General features: G+C 30.7%; 1 pseudogene; it reads right to left on the bottom strand.

Moving 5' to 3' along the window:
* Positions 1-11,171: 11,171 nt before the first annotated feature.
* On the bottom strand, positions 11,172-14,609 carry LOC134272399 (patched domain-containing protein 3-like; annotated as a pseudogene).
* Positions 14,610-16,776: the final 2,167 nt, after the last annotated feature.

Genomic DNA, 16,776 nt, shown 5'->3' with positions numbered 1-16,776 from the left:
GACAAAGTCATGTAAGTAATAATATTTAACCTTTTTATCGAATGTACGAGTTACGAATACTAAATCTGGTACTCGGTTACTTGGATGAACATTTTTTTTTTCCATTTAAAGAACATTGGTTTTTCACTTTTGTGGCCTATAATTTTTTGATGGCTTCAAATATTTGTTTTCATTGAACATCGTTTAAGTATTGTCTATTATCTTCGTTTAAAAATTATTTAGTTCGTATACGGTAGCGAAATTGGACATGCATAGAAATACCGCTACCAAATTCAAAAGTAAAGAAATAGTTTGGAATAAATGTAACTGCATGAAAACTAAAAAAAAAATGTTCAAAGTCAGGTATGCGAAGTAAATTTATCATATATGGGGGAAACTTTTTTTTACAATCAGCATATGAAAAAATGCGACCAGCTAGCGATTCCTAAAATGAATGTGTTCCTTTTCTTTCGATATAGTTAGATCATTACAAAAAACTGTGAACTATTTGTAATGATTTGTTCATTATTTGGTGTCTTTTTTGTGTGTACAAGGGTCATTCAAAAAATATCTTGACAAATTATTACACTATTATAGATCAACACATTTTAGTTTCATTCCATTTGATTAAATAGAATTAATGTTAGCGAATTTTTAAAGCAACATGATTTGTCACCACGGAGCATGGTATACCAACATTGTAAAGTCAAAAACGTCGAGAAAGTTTCTCAACATTACTCCGCATTTTGATTTCATACACGGTTGGACATGTAGCGTCTTCCCCATTCATAAACACGTATCCCATTATCTCCATATCCTTCATCCATAACACTTGATATCTAATTGTGCAAGTAGATTGAACTAAATTGTCAGTGTTTTCAAATTCTTTACCGCGTAACTCTACTAGTTTCGCAACAGTGAAGCGCACGTCACCTCTAATGACGTTCCTAACTCATTTGACAAGATGTTTAACTATATCCAGTTTCTTTGCAAACCCCGATCGTCCGATTCAAACTAGATACCACTCAAAAATTGCATTTTCCATTTTTTACAAAATAATACACGCCGGCTTACTTGTCATACACTTCCTAATTCATACAGATTTTTTTTTAAGTTCGTTAAAGAGGTTTCCCGAATGAAAAGCAAATTTTTTTGCTACTCGCTGCTCCGTGACGTCCTCAAACGTCATGATTTATGCCTTTTTTTAAATCAAACCCTTATGTATTTAGAAACTGATATCTTTTAACGAGGCCCGATCTAGTTGAAAATTACGAAATCGGAATGATGAAAATTTTTAATTCTTGGAAATATACTTGTATGTTTTATGCTTAGAAAAATTAGGATGAAATTTTGTTACCTTGCCTTTATTGTAGTGAAATGGGGGCACTGTCAAGATATGGACCATTTTTCGTGTTTTTATACACAATTACATACTAAAACTCTTCAAAAAACAAAGAAATTTACAAATTCAAAAAAAAAATACATGATGAAATTCTTTGTTTTTCACATATATCATGCAATTTCCATTCCTCTTATAAAAAAATGAAAAGAAAATTGGCGGTAGCCTTTATTGCAATGAAAAGGGGGCATGTCAAAACACAAAATTTGGATTTATTCTATCCAACTACGTATTTTATAGGTCGCAATGGGTTTACATAACACCAACAAACGATTGCAATACTGTATTAGTTTCTAAAAAATAAACAATTCTTACATTATGAAATTATTTTCTCGCCATGCTTTATTTTTCTCTTAACACGCGACTTTGTTTTACGTGGTAAATAGGGGGCGGGGGGGGGGGGGGGGGGGTAAAGGCGACAAAATTGCGATTTTTACTAATATTATGTAATATATAGAAAAATTAAATATTTTGGGGGTTCAATTTAAATGATTTATAGACTTATTTTATTTTTTAAAACTGAAGATAATCCATGCATATTTAAGCCCGCAATAAAAAGAGTGTGTATAAACATTTTAATATGTTCAAAGAGAAAGACTAAAATCGTTTACTTTTAGTTGCAGCGTTTGTTTTTTTAAACTCACAAATAGAAATAAAACAGGATAAAATTAATAAATCTGTACCAAAAAATGTATCCCTCAAAATTATTAAGGTCCCAAAGTTGTTAATTAATCTAAATATTAAAAAAAAAAAATAGAAATGCCAGCTTTCAATGCATATTCTATATAGAGCTACCAGGTAAGCAAGATCAGTGAAACAGTTTAGCGCAATTTGACGTCATTTTAATTGTGACGTTATTATGTTCAATTGTGACGGCAGTCAAGGGTATTGTGACGTGCCTGAGTCGACGCTGCGTTAAAACGTATGCGCAGATCAAGTAGATCGGGCCTCGTTAAACGGAGCGATATATTATATTACCTGATAGCATCTTTTGTTATAAAGCAATAAAGTACATATTTTATTTCGTTTTAGCTCCATTTATTAGAAGTATGGCTATAGATACTGTAAAGTGAAAATTAATAAATTACTCAATTTTGACTTTGCTCCGTGATCCAATTTTTGCTGTTATAAATCTTTGTCAATTTTATAAATATGAAAATTTATTTTATTTTTTTACTCATTTATTCGAATTTATTGTTAAAATACGTGTACCAAATTGGACATAATATGAAATTAACAAAAAAGTTTAGACAAAATTCTACGAACTGTAAAAAAAACCCAACAAATTTTCGTTGGAATCGATGTTTATATCTGTTACCATTAGTTAAGGAATGAAGCTTATTTCAACTTTTCTTATATGTTCTGTTAATGCCCCAAGTTAATGTATATCGTATGACATAAGTTGAAATAAGCTTCTTTCCTTATAATTTAATTTCAGCTCAGACAATGAGAAAATTTTTTATCCGGAAAAGGGCTTCAAATTTACCATATTTTAAATTTAACATCAAGCGGAGTAATACGTTTTTAACATAACTCATTGTGACGTATGCAAGTTATGTTAAACTAAACAGATAAAATCTTTTACCCAATGAAATGACATGTTACTACTAAAATTAAATTATTTGTTAATAATACCCTGCTTACACTGTTTTATTAAATATATTATTTATTGGTACTACTAAACAGGGTACGCTAGTGTACGATATATAGAGTTCTTCGGAGTACGCTAGAAGAATTGTGTATTTTGATATAATTAGAATGTTTATTTATGTATATACAAATAGATTGAACAGTATTATAAAATAATATTGCAATATTTGTCTCAAATGTTTGTTTGTTTGTTTCTTTTTTTTTTTTTTTGAGATATTTTGACAAGAAAGCAACATTCATGATTCAATCCACTAAATGTTATTAAACCCCTGATCTCGATTACTATTTTCTTTCAGACTAATTAATTTCAATTAAATTTTATTAATCAAAATAAAATTAATTGCATTACGTAAAAGAAGTCGGTTCACTTTACGCATAAAATGGCCCTGTAGATATACCTATTGATTGATTAGCACTTGATTTTCTATTTGAAGCATTAAAATATAGTAGAAACTTGGTGCTTTCATACCCTATTAAAATTTTTCTCCTCAAAGTCCAGGTCTTGGAGATCTGGCTTTATGAAATTGCAATGTACTTGAATTTTTAGGTAAACAGGTATTATTGAGTACTTTCAATGAAAACAATAATATGAGCGCACTCTCTGATCTAAAAAATAAAACATGTCCATTAATTCTCAGAAACAGTTCTATCATTTACTAGTTGCATATTTTAGATCAGAGGTTGCGCTCTATATGAAATATCAAAAAATAGCTTTAAAAATTGGCCGTTTTTGTACACTTCAGAATATGAGGAAATTGACGCATTTCGTGACGTCATAATGCATTGACTAGACAGAAAATGACGTCATTTTTGATAGATACGCAGTCACCGGAGATCTATCTGATATTTAATGCATTGTTAACTAAAACTATGCAATTTCAGTTTTTCAGAAATTCATAAGGCCAAATGAGGCAAAAGTGAACCTTTTTCTTTAATTTTTTTTCATTAACAGTTAAACATTTCACGTTAAATTAGATCGGGATCAGGATCAAACAATAAACCGTAACCTGAAATCTAAAATTAAAATAACTTATAAAATAAGGAAACATACACATTTTACTTCAAATATATATATTTATTATATTAATCTAATGTAGAAAACTCATACAAAATAGCCGTTTAATTGCATCAAATACTTAAATTTTACTAGCGTACTCTAAAGTACTTTATCTTTCTTACATGCATCTGCATTGGTTTCATTAACTGGTATGCATACTTTTTTGTTATTTTGGCTATATAAGAAAGATAACTGTTCATGATTGTGAAAAGAAATTTTAGTTATTTCCCTTTATACATATAAAGCATATAAAATTCCAAAGTGGGAAATACCAGGTATTCATTTATGACACTATTTGTATGATGATTCTTATGTATTTCTACTATTATATTTTATTCTACCATTGCAGTGCTATTGTATGTTTTATATAAATTTCAGAGCCAATTATTGTCGGTAAATACATTATATGAGAAATGAATATTCGTTGACTTATTTAATGCTGGGATGGGTTCCAGTTATACATACATGTAGATTGTATATATTTCAGGTAAGAATTAACTTTTATTTCGTGTCCCAATCCAATCCCATGGGTCAGTAAATTGACGAGTTTAGAATTTACACTACCTCAGAAAGCTTCAACACAGGTTTCAGCTTTTGGAGCCAAATGGATCTGACCCCACCTATTTTTGCAGTTTTTGGTTAATTTTTCCTTTAAAGAGGACTTAGTACCTTATTTTGAATATTTGGACTCCTTTTACTAATTGGCGTTTTATACCAAGTTTGGTAAAAATTGGCACAATGGTTTTTGAGAAAAAGTTGAAAATGTGAAAAAAGAGTATAAACGGACGGAGGACAGACAGACGGAAAGACAACGCAATTTGTTTCTAAATAAACTTGGAATATAACTAGATCATTTATATTTATAAGCTAAAACAGAGTGGAAAACCTCTATTTTGATTGGTATAAATTTCGAGATTTTTTTTATAGAACTAGTATTTCATCTCAGCATAATAAATATAAATATCGATAATTACAAGTGTATTTAAAACCATTGTGTTTTACTTACTCCTTTATGAAGCCAGCTTTTCGTATGTATGTTTTTCCTGGAGCATTTGGGTCCGCATCATAGAATGCTTCTACATTGAACCTGTCTTTCGGGATGTCCTGTACGTGATCCTCCCCATTTTCCAAAACACGCCAGAAGGCTTCAAGGTTTTCAGCCCCAGGAAAAGTGCATCCTACACCAACGATCGCAATTGAGTCCTCTTCATCCATTTCCAATGACTGAAATTAAAAAAATATATTTGTCAGTCCTTAATCATTCGTAAGATACATACACTGTTTTCATGGAATACTTTGAATGCGTAAATTTATGCAAATGTCTTACATGAGAGACTTTTTTCCTGAAGACTATGATTTAAATCAAGGATAAGAGACATTTATATACAGTGCGTATGGTGCTACCCACTACTTGTCAAACCAATCAGTTTCTATTCAAATGTATGGGGGCGTTAAGGAAGTTTGAAAAACAGAATTTCATGAACATTTTCGCAAAAATTGTTATTGCTTTTAAACACGAATTAGCAATTTTCCACCAAGCTTTCAGCGCACATAGCTTAAGTCGGAGCCTTTACGTTTGACATGTTTATTAATGTATTTCTTTGCAGAACCAAACTTACACTTTTTATATTTTCAACCCTTTCAGAGGAAGACACGACAGTAGATGGATGTAGATACCCCTGGTACGCATATTAAATATATAAAAATAAAGAAATCAAATATGATCATAAGTCATAGCGACAAACAAACAAATAGCGAAACTACGATGTAATTAAAATCAAACAGACAACTAAAATTAGGTGATAACCGAAACCTGTACCAAACGCCTTATTTAACTTACTTTTATCAAACATCCAAACTAACTTTTAATTTTACTCCTACCCTATATAATTAAAAAAAACCCATAAATTTAGATAGTGTTCATGACATTTAATTTCATTTAAACTGTTTTTGTTAGTTAGCCGCTCACTAGATGCATTTGAATTTTTGATATGAAATAAAATTAAAACGCAAAATTTCAGGACACAACTTGAACTAGATTCATTCATTGTCAATCATTTAAAGCAATATGAGCTGCAACTTTGGTGTCGGAATCTTTTGTTGCAAAATTCTATCACTATTTCAATGACAGCAGAAGATGAAGTTAATAAAGTTCTGTTGTTCATATTTGCCATGGAAGAACTATTCATAACATGTATAAGCTTCGATTGAATCAAAATCACATTATTGTTGTCCTGTACAATAATGATTTCTTGTAAAACTGTATATTGGATTGTATATAGAAAGTCTTTCTTCTGCTTTATTTTAGTCTAATTGATCATAAAGGTTTAAGTTACATTCAAATTTGTCAATAACATATTTTAACAGTAAAATAAAATTTTCAAAAATGCAGCTCATATTAAATTGCTTTAAGATAAGATATACCTTTTATCATATGTGTTATTAATTATACTTATGCAATTAATTTATTCTATTAAATTGAATTAAAAAGAATATGTAAAGTTCGCGTTAATTGTGTGATTATCAATAAATAATCTCGAGAATATAAATTGGAAAATATGTAATTTCATTTTACGGTTATTTTTATTATCATCATTATTAACTTTTCTTTTCTATTCATATATTTTCTTATTGTAACAAATCATAAATACTCATAGAAAGCGATGTGAAATATATTTCAAAATTCCGTTAACCAGGCTTCAAGACCATAAACTGAGAACAGACGTAATTCAAAACTTCAAAACAATATAACTTTTGCAATAATTTTGATAATGAAACAAATTTTTCTCCTTATGTTTGAATTTAAATTATATACAGAGCTGCAAATTTTTCAGGAAATATATTAAATGGTACTCAAGATATCAAAAATCTTAATTTTGACTTTAGTCTGTTCTCAGTTTATGGTCTTGGAGCCAGGATTGTTTGGTTACACTTTTTTCATGAAAATCTGGAACAACATTTGTGATGTAAAGCCAGTATATGCCGTAATACTGTTAACCATCTATCCTTCTGTGTTCAAAATTTCAGAAGTGAAAAAAGATAGATCCAGTATGAACTGGTCCCTGCTTACATAGCAGCCAACAACTATGTATTTGTACATATAAATTTCATTATTTAAATTTTATTTTAGAGGAACTGGAATAAGAATCTGCAAGTGATTATCTAACTTATACCGCTAACTCCCTTTCTAAAAAGGAAATTCTTTAAAATCATGTGTCAGTTTTGAATATTTTTACTATTCCCAACAGCCAAATGAATCTGAATTACAATGTATATATTGCATGCATTCCTTCATAAAATCCTTACAAAGATACTGTAAAAGTGGTTATATTGACGAGTTGCAAAATTGATAATTTTTTTGTTTAGGAAAATGGACGAGTGTTAATTTTGACGAAATATTTAATTAAGAGTTATGTATCTTTGAATTCACGGGTATACAAATATGGCAGGGGCTGAATCACTAATATTTAATTTCTGTACAGACCATCTGCAGTGTGTAAGGTTTTAATAAATTTCATCAAATTGCCGTCTTGTAATTTGTTTTCATTACAAACGGTCAATTAAAAACATTTGAAAAATTTAAAATATCAAATTATATACTATATCAACAACATTAAAACTTACGCTTTTCAACTTTATCTACATCTATTCCCCATGATAAAATAAAGTCCAGATCTCTGATATCATTGAAAGCTGCTTTTTCAATAAAAATACAACTCGTAAATTCACTTATCTTGTCAATGGTCATTTGCCAAATTATTCTGTTAAAAACATGCTGATGGTGCAAACAAGTACATTGAAGTTGTAAAAAAGATGTTTAGGTTTGTAACTGAATATATCTAGTATGTAGTTTTTGGACACCAGGTTTTCCAACAATATTTTGAAATTCCGATATGTACTACATGTAATTGCTCCCCGTTATTATCGGGCATATTTTCTGTATTTGTATGAAGCAGGTTTTGTTTAAAATCTTACACTTGACAAGAAGAAAACATCTACTGTGGCCTTCAACTCGTCATTAAGATATATCGACGACGTATTGTTAATTAGCAATGGTTATTTCCAATGACATGTCCACTAGATATATCCCGGTTAGTTTGAAATAAGACTCCACATTGTCTGACACATTTGTTCCATATTTGTATACCGTACTATAAAAAAGATGTTAATGATGATATAAAAAAGACTTTATGATAAACGTGATTACTTGAACCTTTCAATCATCACTTCCCCTAAGTATGTAGCATTATACAGTGAAACCTGTCTAATCCGACATGCACTTGGAGACAGATTTTGTGTCGGAATAGACAGGGTGTCGGATTGGACAGTGTTAAAAACAATGAAAATTCTAAACTGGGAAAGAAATTTAACATCAGAACAGTGTATCGGATTATTCAGGTGTCGGATTAGAAAGTTTTCACTGTAATAACATCACCTGCATAGAGGATTTAAATCTCTCAATGTTGATTCGATATGAAAGAGCATTCTCTACATATGAACAATTTCTTAAACGAGGTAAGTTATTGTCAAACAAGTCGATGAAACATGAATATCTACAGTCGCATTTAAAGCAGCATCTTGTAAGTTCTATTGTCGATACAATGTCCTTTCCAGCAAGTACAATCTATCATTAATTCAAATACTGACTGGAGATTTTTGCTAAATTGTAAGACAATTCTTTACACACTGAAGTTTGGACGGATTTTCCGATATTTCCAGATTATAATATGAAACACACGGCGGATATGACCGGTCGCCAGGGAACTCATCCATGGTACCTGATCCCATCTATGAAGTTTTAGGGATCCGTGTTTTCCCTGCTTCTGATGTGTATTGCTTAATTAAGTTTTGTGCTTGGATACTGTTCGTTACCTCCATATACACAATTACACAATTGCTTCATGTATGAAACCTGAAATTAACGACAGTATTAAAGTTCATAAGTCCACGAAAATATTAAAAACTGGGATCAGAGCAAATACGACCAATCACGAAACGTCAGATGTAGGATCAGGTGCCATGGGAGTTGAGCGATCCTTATCAACAAATAATCTCGTGGGGAGCAAATGAACAATGAAAATCTATCGACTAATGTTTGTCGAAGATGGGTTTCAACCTACGAGGTAGCATTCTTCTCAATGTGCTGCCATGAAAATCTTACGCTATTTCAGAAATATGGAAGCGAGACCCATGATTGCTTGATTGCTTTTGTATTTCAGTTTGAAAATGAATAACAAATGCAAATCTTCTATCGACCACTCACTCCTGCTATTTGTCTATATCGAGTAAATATTGTATATTATACATTTATTGACTGAGTTCGAGGGCAACATGCGTTTTGTCGGACCCAAGAACCAAAACTGTCTGCCTGAGGCCCTTAGGCCGAAGGCAGAAGGTTTGGTTCGAGGGTCGACAAAACGCATTTTGCCCGAGAACTCCGTCAATAAATGTTTTGTTATACATTTCATTTTAATTTTTTTTTCTACATACATGTATTTTAAACTGTATTCCGTGATTTAACCTTAGATTCGTCACTGTTTAACACCAACGAATGAAAATGAGATTAAGCTCCGCCCATTCTGAGACGTAAGCGGTCAAACATCTCATCGACCGGTCCAACATCTCACTCAGCGGTCCAACATCGATTTTTTATGCCCGCTCAGCAAAACATTAGATATGTTGGACTTTTTTTGCGTATAGATTTGTATAGGAACAATTTTTAAAGGTATAACAATGTAATATGTTAACCAGTGAAAAAGTATTGGTTAGACAACTTGTAAATGTATTAGAAAAGAGTGCTCCAATTTTACCTAACAACATACTATCCTTTCAAATAATGTTATTAAAAAATAAAAAAAGAATCTGAGAAAAAATCTTACTTCATAGGATATTTTTGAAATCCTTAATAAGCGGGAGCATGACTTGGATTAGAAACATTTTTGAAAATATGCCATAGCATTTTAAATAAACTGGAAGACTCAAAAGCGAGAAGCAGACGGGAACGCAGTACCGTTTTCGATAGGGAAGAGGAAGCTAAATAAAAATTCTTACCTGAAAAAAAAACATAGACAAGATGAACTGGATAGCTTAAGTTTATTGAAATTTATCGAGTCAAGGTATGAATATTTTTCAACATTTAAACTTATTTGAACGAGCTCTATAACAAAGTGAATGTCAAATCAGACAATGCATTGAATTTCTTAAGTTAATATTTTAAATTGCTCAATATATTAACAAAAACAACTGATAAAAGGACAATATAAGAACCCATGAGAATTCAATGTACTTTTTTGTGAAAACCTGCCCTCCCGTGACTACGAAGATAAGTAGAATAAGAAAGACGATGACCATTCTTGATAAGAAAATGTTTTCAGTTCTATGACCATATTTTCAAATAGCCATGTAAAAACGAAAGCAACCTTTATTTTGATCATTTATAAAATTTTATTATCATAAAAATGAAATCAATCCATGTCTTTTAAGTGAAATGCGACGGTACAATATGACGAATTAAAAGCAATATGTATATACGTATGTATTCAGAATATTTTATGTGTCAAACACACTTCTTTTCTTAATCTTAACTACTAATATTCATTTTTTGACGTGCTAATTCTACAATTTTTTTAATAAAACTACATGCAGTCTTGGACTGTCCTCAAGATATAAATTAAAGGATAATTCTAGATAGATGTAATATAATATAATATGATAATGATGATAAACTCATATACAACAAGGAAAAAAGTATATTATGGTTCATATATGGTAATAAATGTATATATCCAAAAAAGTAAAAAAACAAATCCTGATTATAAATTACAATTCTTAGTTAAAAAGAAAAGTTTATACTACAAAATCATAAAATTAAATTAAAAATTGTTGACACGTTTTGATTTCTTTAAAATTAAATGTTATGTGTAGAGGCAAGGTTTCTGTGATAATTACTGGGAGAGAACCAAGAGACATTTATTTTTACAAAGAAAAAGTTTTGCTCATGGAAAATCCATCAACCTTACTTTGTCATATGCAAAAATATATTTATTTATCTATATAACAAAAAAAATGAATTCAATTAATCACATGCATAAATTTCAATGTTTGAAATAATTTTGTCTTACTGCTACATAAAAAGCGTGCAAATCGAGAAATAAAAAAGCAAATTTTAAAATATCTACCCATCTAATGCAAAAATTAAAGTTACACATTTCAATATTCCATAGCCTTAAAAGACAATGGTAATTTTTTAAAGACCCCATCCTTAGGACCTCTTTGACATTTCCGCGTTTTTTGTCGTCTTCTTTGTGTAATCTTATAGCAAAGTCAAAAATAATCAAAATATTCCTCTTTAGTCAGTGTGTTTTTATATAAACTTACTTATCTCTTTTTTTCATAAACGTAATTAAAACGATGTTATGTAATAAATCAATATATGTTTTGCTATTGTATTAAAGTGATCATAATTCACTGTTGTACGCAACATTTTTTTGGAATTGTTCATTTTCAATATTTTGGGGTATGCAAATCTGTAAAAGTACCGGGGACTTTCTCGTGGGTATTTCCTTTATTTACTTTAGACATTCCCACAGAATGTATTTCAACATTTGCGTTTCCATTCGAACTACTTACTTTAGCATGTTCATCTTTTCTCAAACATGGAGAAATCCAATACAATAACAATGGTAAAAAGAAGGCGGCATGAAGTAGACCAAACCCAATCACGAGAAACATGAGTTTGCCAAACGAAATGAAAATGTAGCTTGCTGAAAAAGCCAACATGAATATCCCTAATAAAGAAGAAAAAGCCGCGTTAACAATTGGTCCGCCAGATCTGTCTAAAGCATTAATCAAGACCTCTTGTCTGCCATCTCCAACGACACTAATAAATGCATGACATACATGTACACTAAAGTCCACTGAAAAACCAACACTCATTACCAAATGAATCATGGTTATTGAGCTGAGCGTAAGATCCCAGTAATGCATAAATCCAAATATACCAGCAAGAATACTAACAAGAGTTAAACAAATGATGAAAACAACACGAAAATCTGGCATAAAAACAAAAGTGACAACGAGCATAACTGCAATTGCAATTCCAATAGTTTGCAGAGTACTTGGAAGAATCTGTACATACTGTTCAAAGAAAATGAAAGCCGGAGTATAAATCAAACATGGTACTGGACTTTTATCCGCATATTTTCTCATCTTCAGCATAAAATCCCCTTGCTCAGTGGAAGTTCTTATATCTATGGACTTCAAATAGAAGCGCGAATATTTTATTTTAGCACTCGTATCATCAAATACAATATCATTTCTGAATTCAGAATTTATCAGTAAAAATTGCTTTAAACCTGTAATGAAATTTCCCTCAGATGAGTCGTCATATAGATGTGTGTTTTTGTATGCCTCGATCCAATTTATTTCAAAACTGTTTTCAATAGTTTGATCGCTTTTAATAGCCGTTAAAAGATTCCTAATAGCATATTGTGTAGAATTTAAGGCATAATTTTGTTCGCTTGTAAGACAAATCATTACTACTGGATCTCTTGTGTAATAAACATCATCCCAGGAACTATACTTGTAAAAGTAGGAATCTTTAGAAGCTAGATTAAACAACTGAAGACCTTGTTCAAGATTGACACAACCGTAAATTGAAGATTCCAAGTATGTTAAAAATAAACTGTTACAATAACCTTGCCCCAAATATTTTGTAAAATAAAAAGTATGAATTTCTTTGGATATTTTTCCATAGGACCTTTAACATCAATTCTTGACTCGGGGAGATGCCCTGCTATACAACGTATAAAACATTTTGTATCCCCAATGTAATAATTTTCTGGTTCGACTTTTTTCCAGGAAAAGCAGTAATGGCGTTTTTCTTTCGTCCTTTCTTCATTGATTCTGACGGCTGGACAGAAGAAGAATAGTTGGTTTAAATAGCAGAAGAATATGGCGACACCTGTAAAGAAATAATTAAATAATAAAACTAACTAAAAAAATAAATCCGTGTAGGTAAATCGTGGATTTATGTTAGATAGCAAATATATACCTGTATATATACAAAAGTTCCTAATGCTTTTAAAAACAGATGACGCCCCTATAGCAAATGCAAGAAGGTCAGTTAATGATGTAATTGTAATGGCTATTCCGCTTTTCTGCATCATAAAGACCATTCTGTCTTCTATGGAAGATTTTGAAGATAAAGAAGGAGCATCAGCAATCCCCGACATGAGAATAAACATGTCATCAATGCCAATTCCTAAGAAAAATATTGTTAAAAAGCAAAAAAAAAAATATCATTATATAATTTTTCAGAATTAGAGTTATCAAAAAATACTGTTAAAATAATTTATTTCAGGAAATGTTTAGATATTGTTAAATCTGTTTGTTTTTAGCTGACTTTGTTCTATGATTGTTTTGTGTTGAATAAATCAGAAGTTATATTCATATTTTCTATCGTATAGATTTATGTAGAGCCAATGGCATTTTTTCGAGGATATCAGTATGTAAACCCAGAATTTTTTATATAAAAGAAAGTCAACAAAAGCTTACCAACAACAAGGAAAGGCATAACACCAACGATGTTCGTGAACTCGACACCAATTGCACTTACAAATCCAAAGAAGGAAGCAATAGCTAATGTAGGAGCAAGAATCCCAGCAATTCCTAAATTTCCTCGATTGGCTACATTGTTGCAGTTGGTTGTTAGAGACGAAAGAGATGCGTATGTCATCATAAGAGTGAATGTTACTGCAAAAAACTTTATGTCATTATTTGTATTTTTATTCAATTCAGAACCAAGAGAGTCAGAATGGGAGAATGCTATATCCGTTAAATTTGTTTGAAAAGAGAGAAGTTTTGACACGAAAGCTTCCTCCCATAGCTTTGACAAAGCTAATACTGATGAATTCTTTTGGTCTAAGTAGTACGTCAACTTCACCCCGATTGTCGAGATCAATTTCCCATTTTCAGATGTTGCTTCAGCAAACAATGGTGATAAAAGTTCATCATTGTAATAGGGATATGAAACATTCTTGTCAATGAAACTCTGTTGAAATGTTTTATTTAGAATAATGCTTCCTGGCACTACGCAACGGGAGGAAAAATGAGCGCATATGTCTTCATAATAATAAACTTTTCCACTTGCGTCCACAATGTCAATAAAAGTTCTTATGAAACTGTCAATTTCATTTATTTCTTTGACATACGCTTGGTCCATGATGTTGCTTTTATTTCTGGAAATTATTGCAATAGCTCCATATCGCCCAAAATCGGTTAGCTGATAGGTTTGAAAATAATCATTTGTCGCTGTTCCAAAAAGCTCACGTATAGTCATTCTGTCTTTCATCGACTTGCTGTTCATCGGTGTATATAGACTTTCAACGTCATTGTCTATTTTTATGTTAAATAGTCCAAAGGCAATGGCCACGTTAAAAAAAATGCAAATTGTCATAATTAATTTTGGTCTTCTGGAAATGATTGAGCCCAGTTTTCCAAATATCTTTTCCAAGAAAGCTTCCCATGTTATGTAACATCTAGAAAAGCAGTTTTTCTTTTTCTCCATTATGAATCTGAAAAAAATGAAACAAGTAGAAAATAGAAACATGAATGTTTACAACACGACATAAAAAAGTCCTCTATATATGCGTCTAAAGACGCTCATACTGCTTACTGTTTTAATCAAAATGGGACCGACAGAGTGTACTGTATTTCGCTTGTGTATATTTATACACCGTCGAGAAAATTTTAAAGTGTTCGTAACATATTGATTTTTTTTACTGTCTCACAAGCCGTGGTTGTTGCTGTTGTCGTCATAAATATTTTAAAGCACAACTCAACATCATTTAAATAATTTTTTTAGATATACTGTTAGGGAAATTCAAGAAATAAAACATGTTAATATTACACAATATAATGATACTTAGTGTTAAACATTTTTTTTGGCCAGTAAATTTAAAAATATGCCTAAATTAAGTATCTCAATGCTAGAAAAAAAAGTGTAGATAAAATATTAGTTGAAAAAGCTATACTTTTAAGAAACTGTAAATTTTCAGAATATGTAAAATACTGGAAAATTATTTGTATGTGCTATAATGTATTTATTTTTCATAATTAATATACAAATTTACAAATAAGTTAAAATACTGAATACTGTTTCCCCACTTTACTATTTCTTTTACCCTCATTCATCCCCTCCCCCTTTTTACTCCTTTGTACATAAGGCTTTCACAGTGAAGATTCATATTAATACCTGAATGTTACATATTTTTTCAGCTTGTGGAAATAAACATGTACACAAAGAGAAAGTGTATTTGTATAATATGAATTATTTGGAAGTAGGAATGAACATATGCATTGAATGTATATACAGTGGACCTTCAGATATCCGGATGCTTCAGTATCCAGACGATTTTTCATCGGGACGGAATTTTTAAATATTGTTTTCTTTAACTGGTGATTCAGGTATCCGAACGCTTCACATATCCGGACAAATTAACAAGGAACCAAAGCGTCCAAATAAATGAGGCTCCACTGTATCGTACAATCTATCAATGTGAAAGCACAAACAAAATTTTTTAATTAACGAAGTTCGCTCCTCAGCTTTCAGCAGACATTTGTCTTGGCCTCTATTTTAAAAAAAATCAACATAATAATTTAGTTCTTACAATAAATTTGATTTCTATAATGCTTATTAAACTATATTCAATTAAGACCCAATGATTTAATTCCATACAAAAAACATTAAGTGAGGAACTATATTTTTTGGCGGCAGTTTTTTTTTTGGATTGATTATTAGTTTAACGCTTAAGTCGGCAATATTTCAGACATATTTCGGCGAAGTTTTTTTAAATTGTATTTTTTTTTAAAGAAAAAGATGAATTTTTCCTCTTTTGAAGTATTCAGTATTGTTAAGTTTGGATTCCGTTTTTTACACGCAGGCTGCACACAGAGTAATTTTGTGCAGTGAAATGTTCTATGCTGATCCTAAATTATATACTAGTATTAAATTAATTGTTATGAATTCTATCATCAGGATTGGCAAATATATCAAATAAATCATGAAAGTCCTTGAAAAAAATCGCACAATTTAAGCTTTAAATTAGCACTATTTTAGTAATATCTACAACACAGACCCACACTTTTTATGTCATTTTCTGAATATATAACTTAATTTTAACAATTCTGCTTAAATTCAGAAAATTGTCATTACTTTCAAATGATTTTATAGCTATCTAAATTTTAAAGTCCAGAAAAATTATATTTTTTAAGTGCAGAAAGGACAAATAATTGACTATGCGAAGTAATTTGAAACTATTTTTGTTGTCATAATTTTTAATGTGACTATTTAAGAGGCAGTCCACGAGAAAAACATGCAGAACTGTCCAAATCGAAGGTTGTCATATTTTAATGAAATTTGGTGGGTAGTTAGACTTTACAATATGTTGTTCAAAAATGATAAAAAAAATTCCCATCATGCAACATGGCAGCCGTAGGCAGTGCCACCTCGTTTTTGCACATTTAAGTGCAGATGCACTTAAAAAATTCAAGAAAAATAGTAAAATACACATTTGATTTATATTACTCAAAATTAAACTTGCAATTCCCTTATGGTTTTTTAAGTAACATAAGGCTATGTTCTTTCAAAATTGCCATTTGTCAAAATCAAATATGCAATATCTCTGGAAAT

Source organism: Saccostrea cucullata, unplaced genomic scaffold (assembly GCF_032062105.1).
Source record: "Saccostrea cucullata isolate Sc308-1 unplaced genomic scaffold, CSIRO_AGI_Scuc_v1 ctg322, whole genome shotgun sequence".
Taxonomy (NCBI): Eukaryota; Metazoa; Mollusca; class Bivalvia; order Ostreida; family Ostreidae; genus Saccostrea; species Saccostrea cuccullata.
The sequence above is the reverse complement of the archived record's forward strand: the minus strand, read 5'-3'. Positions and strand labels throughout refer to the sequence as shown.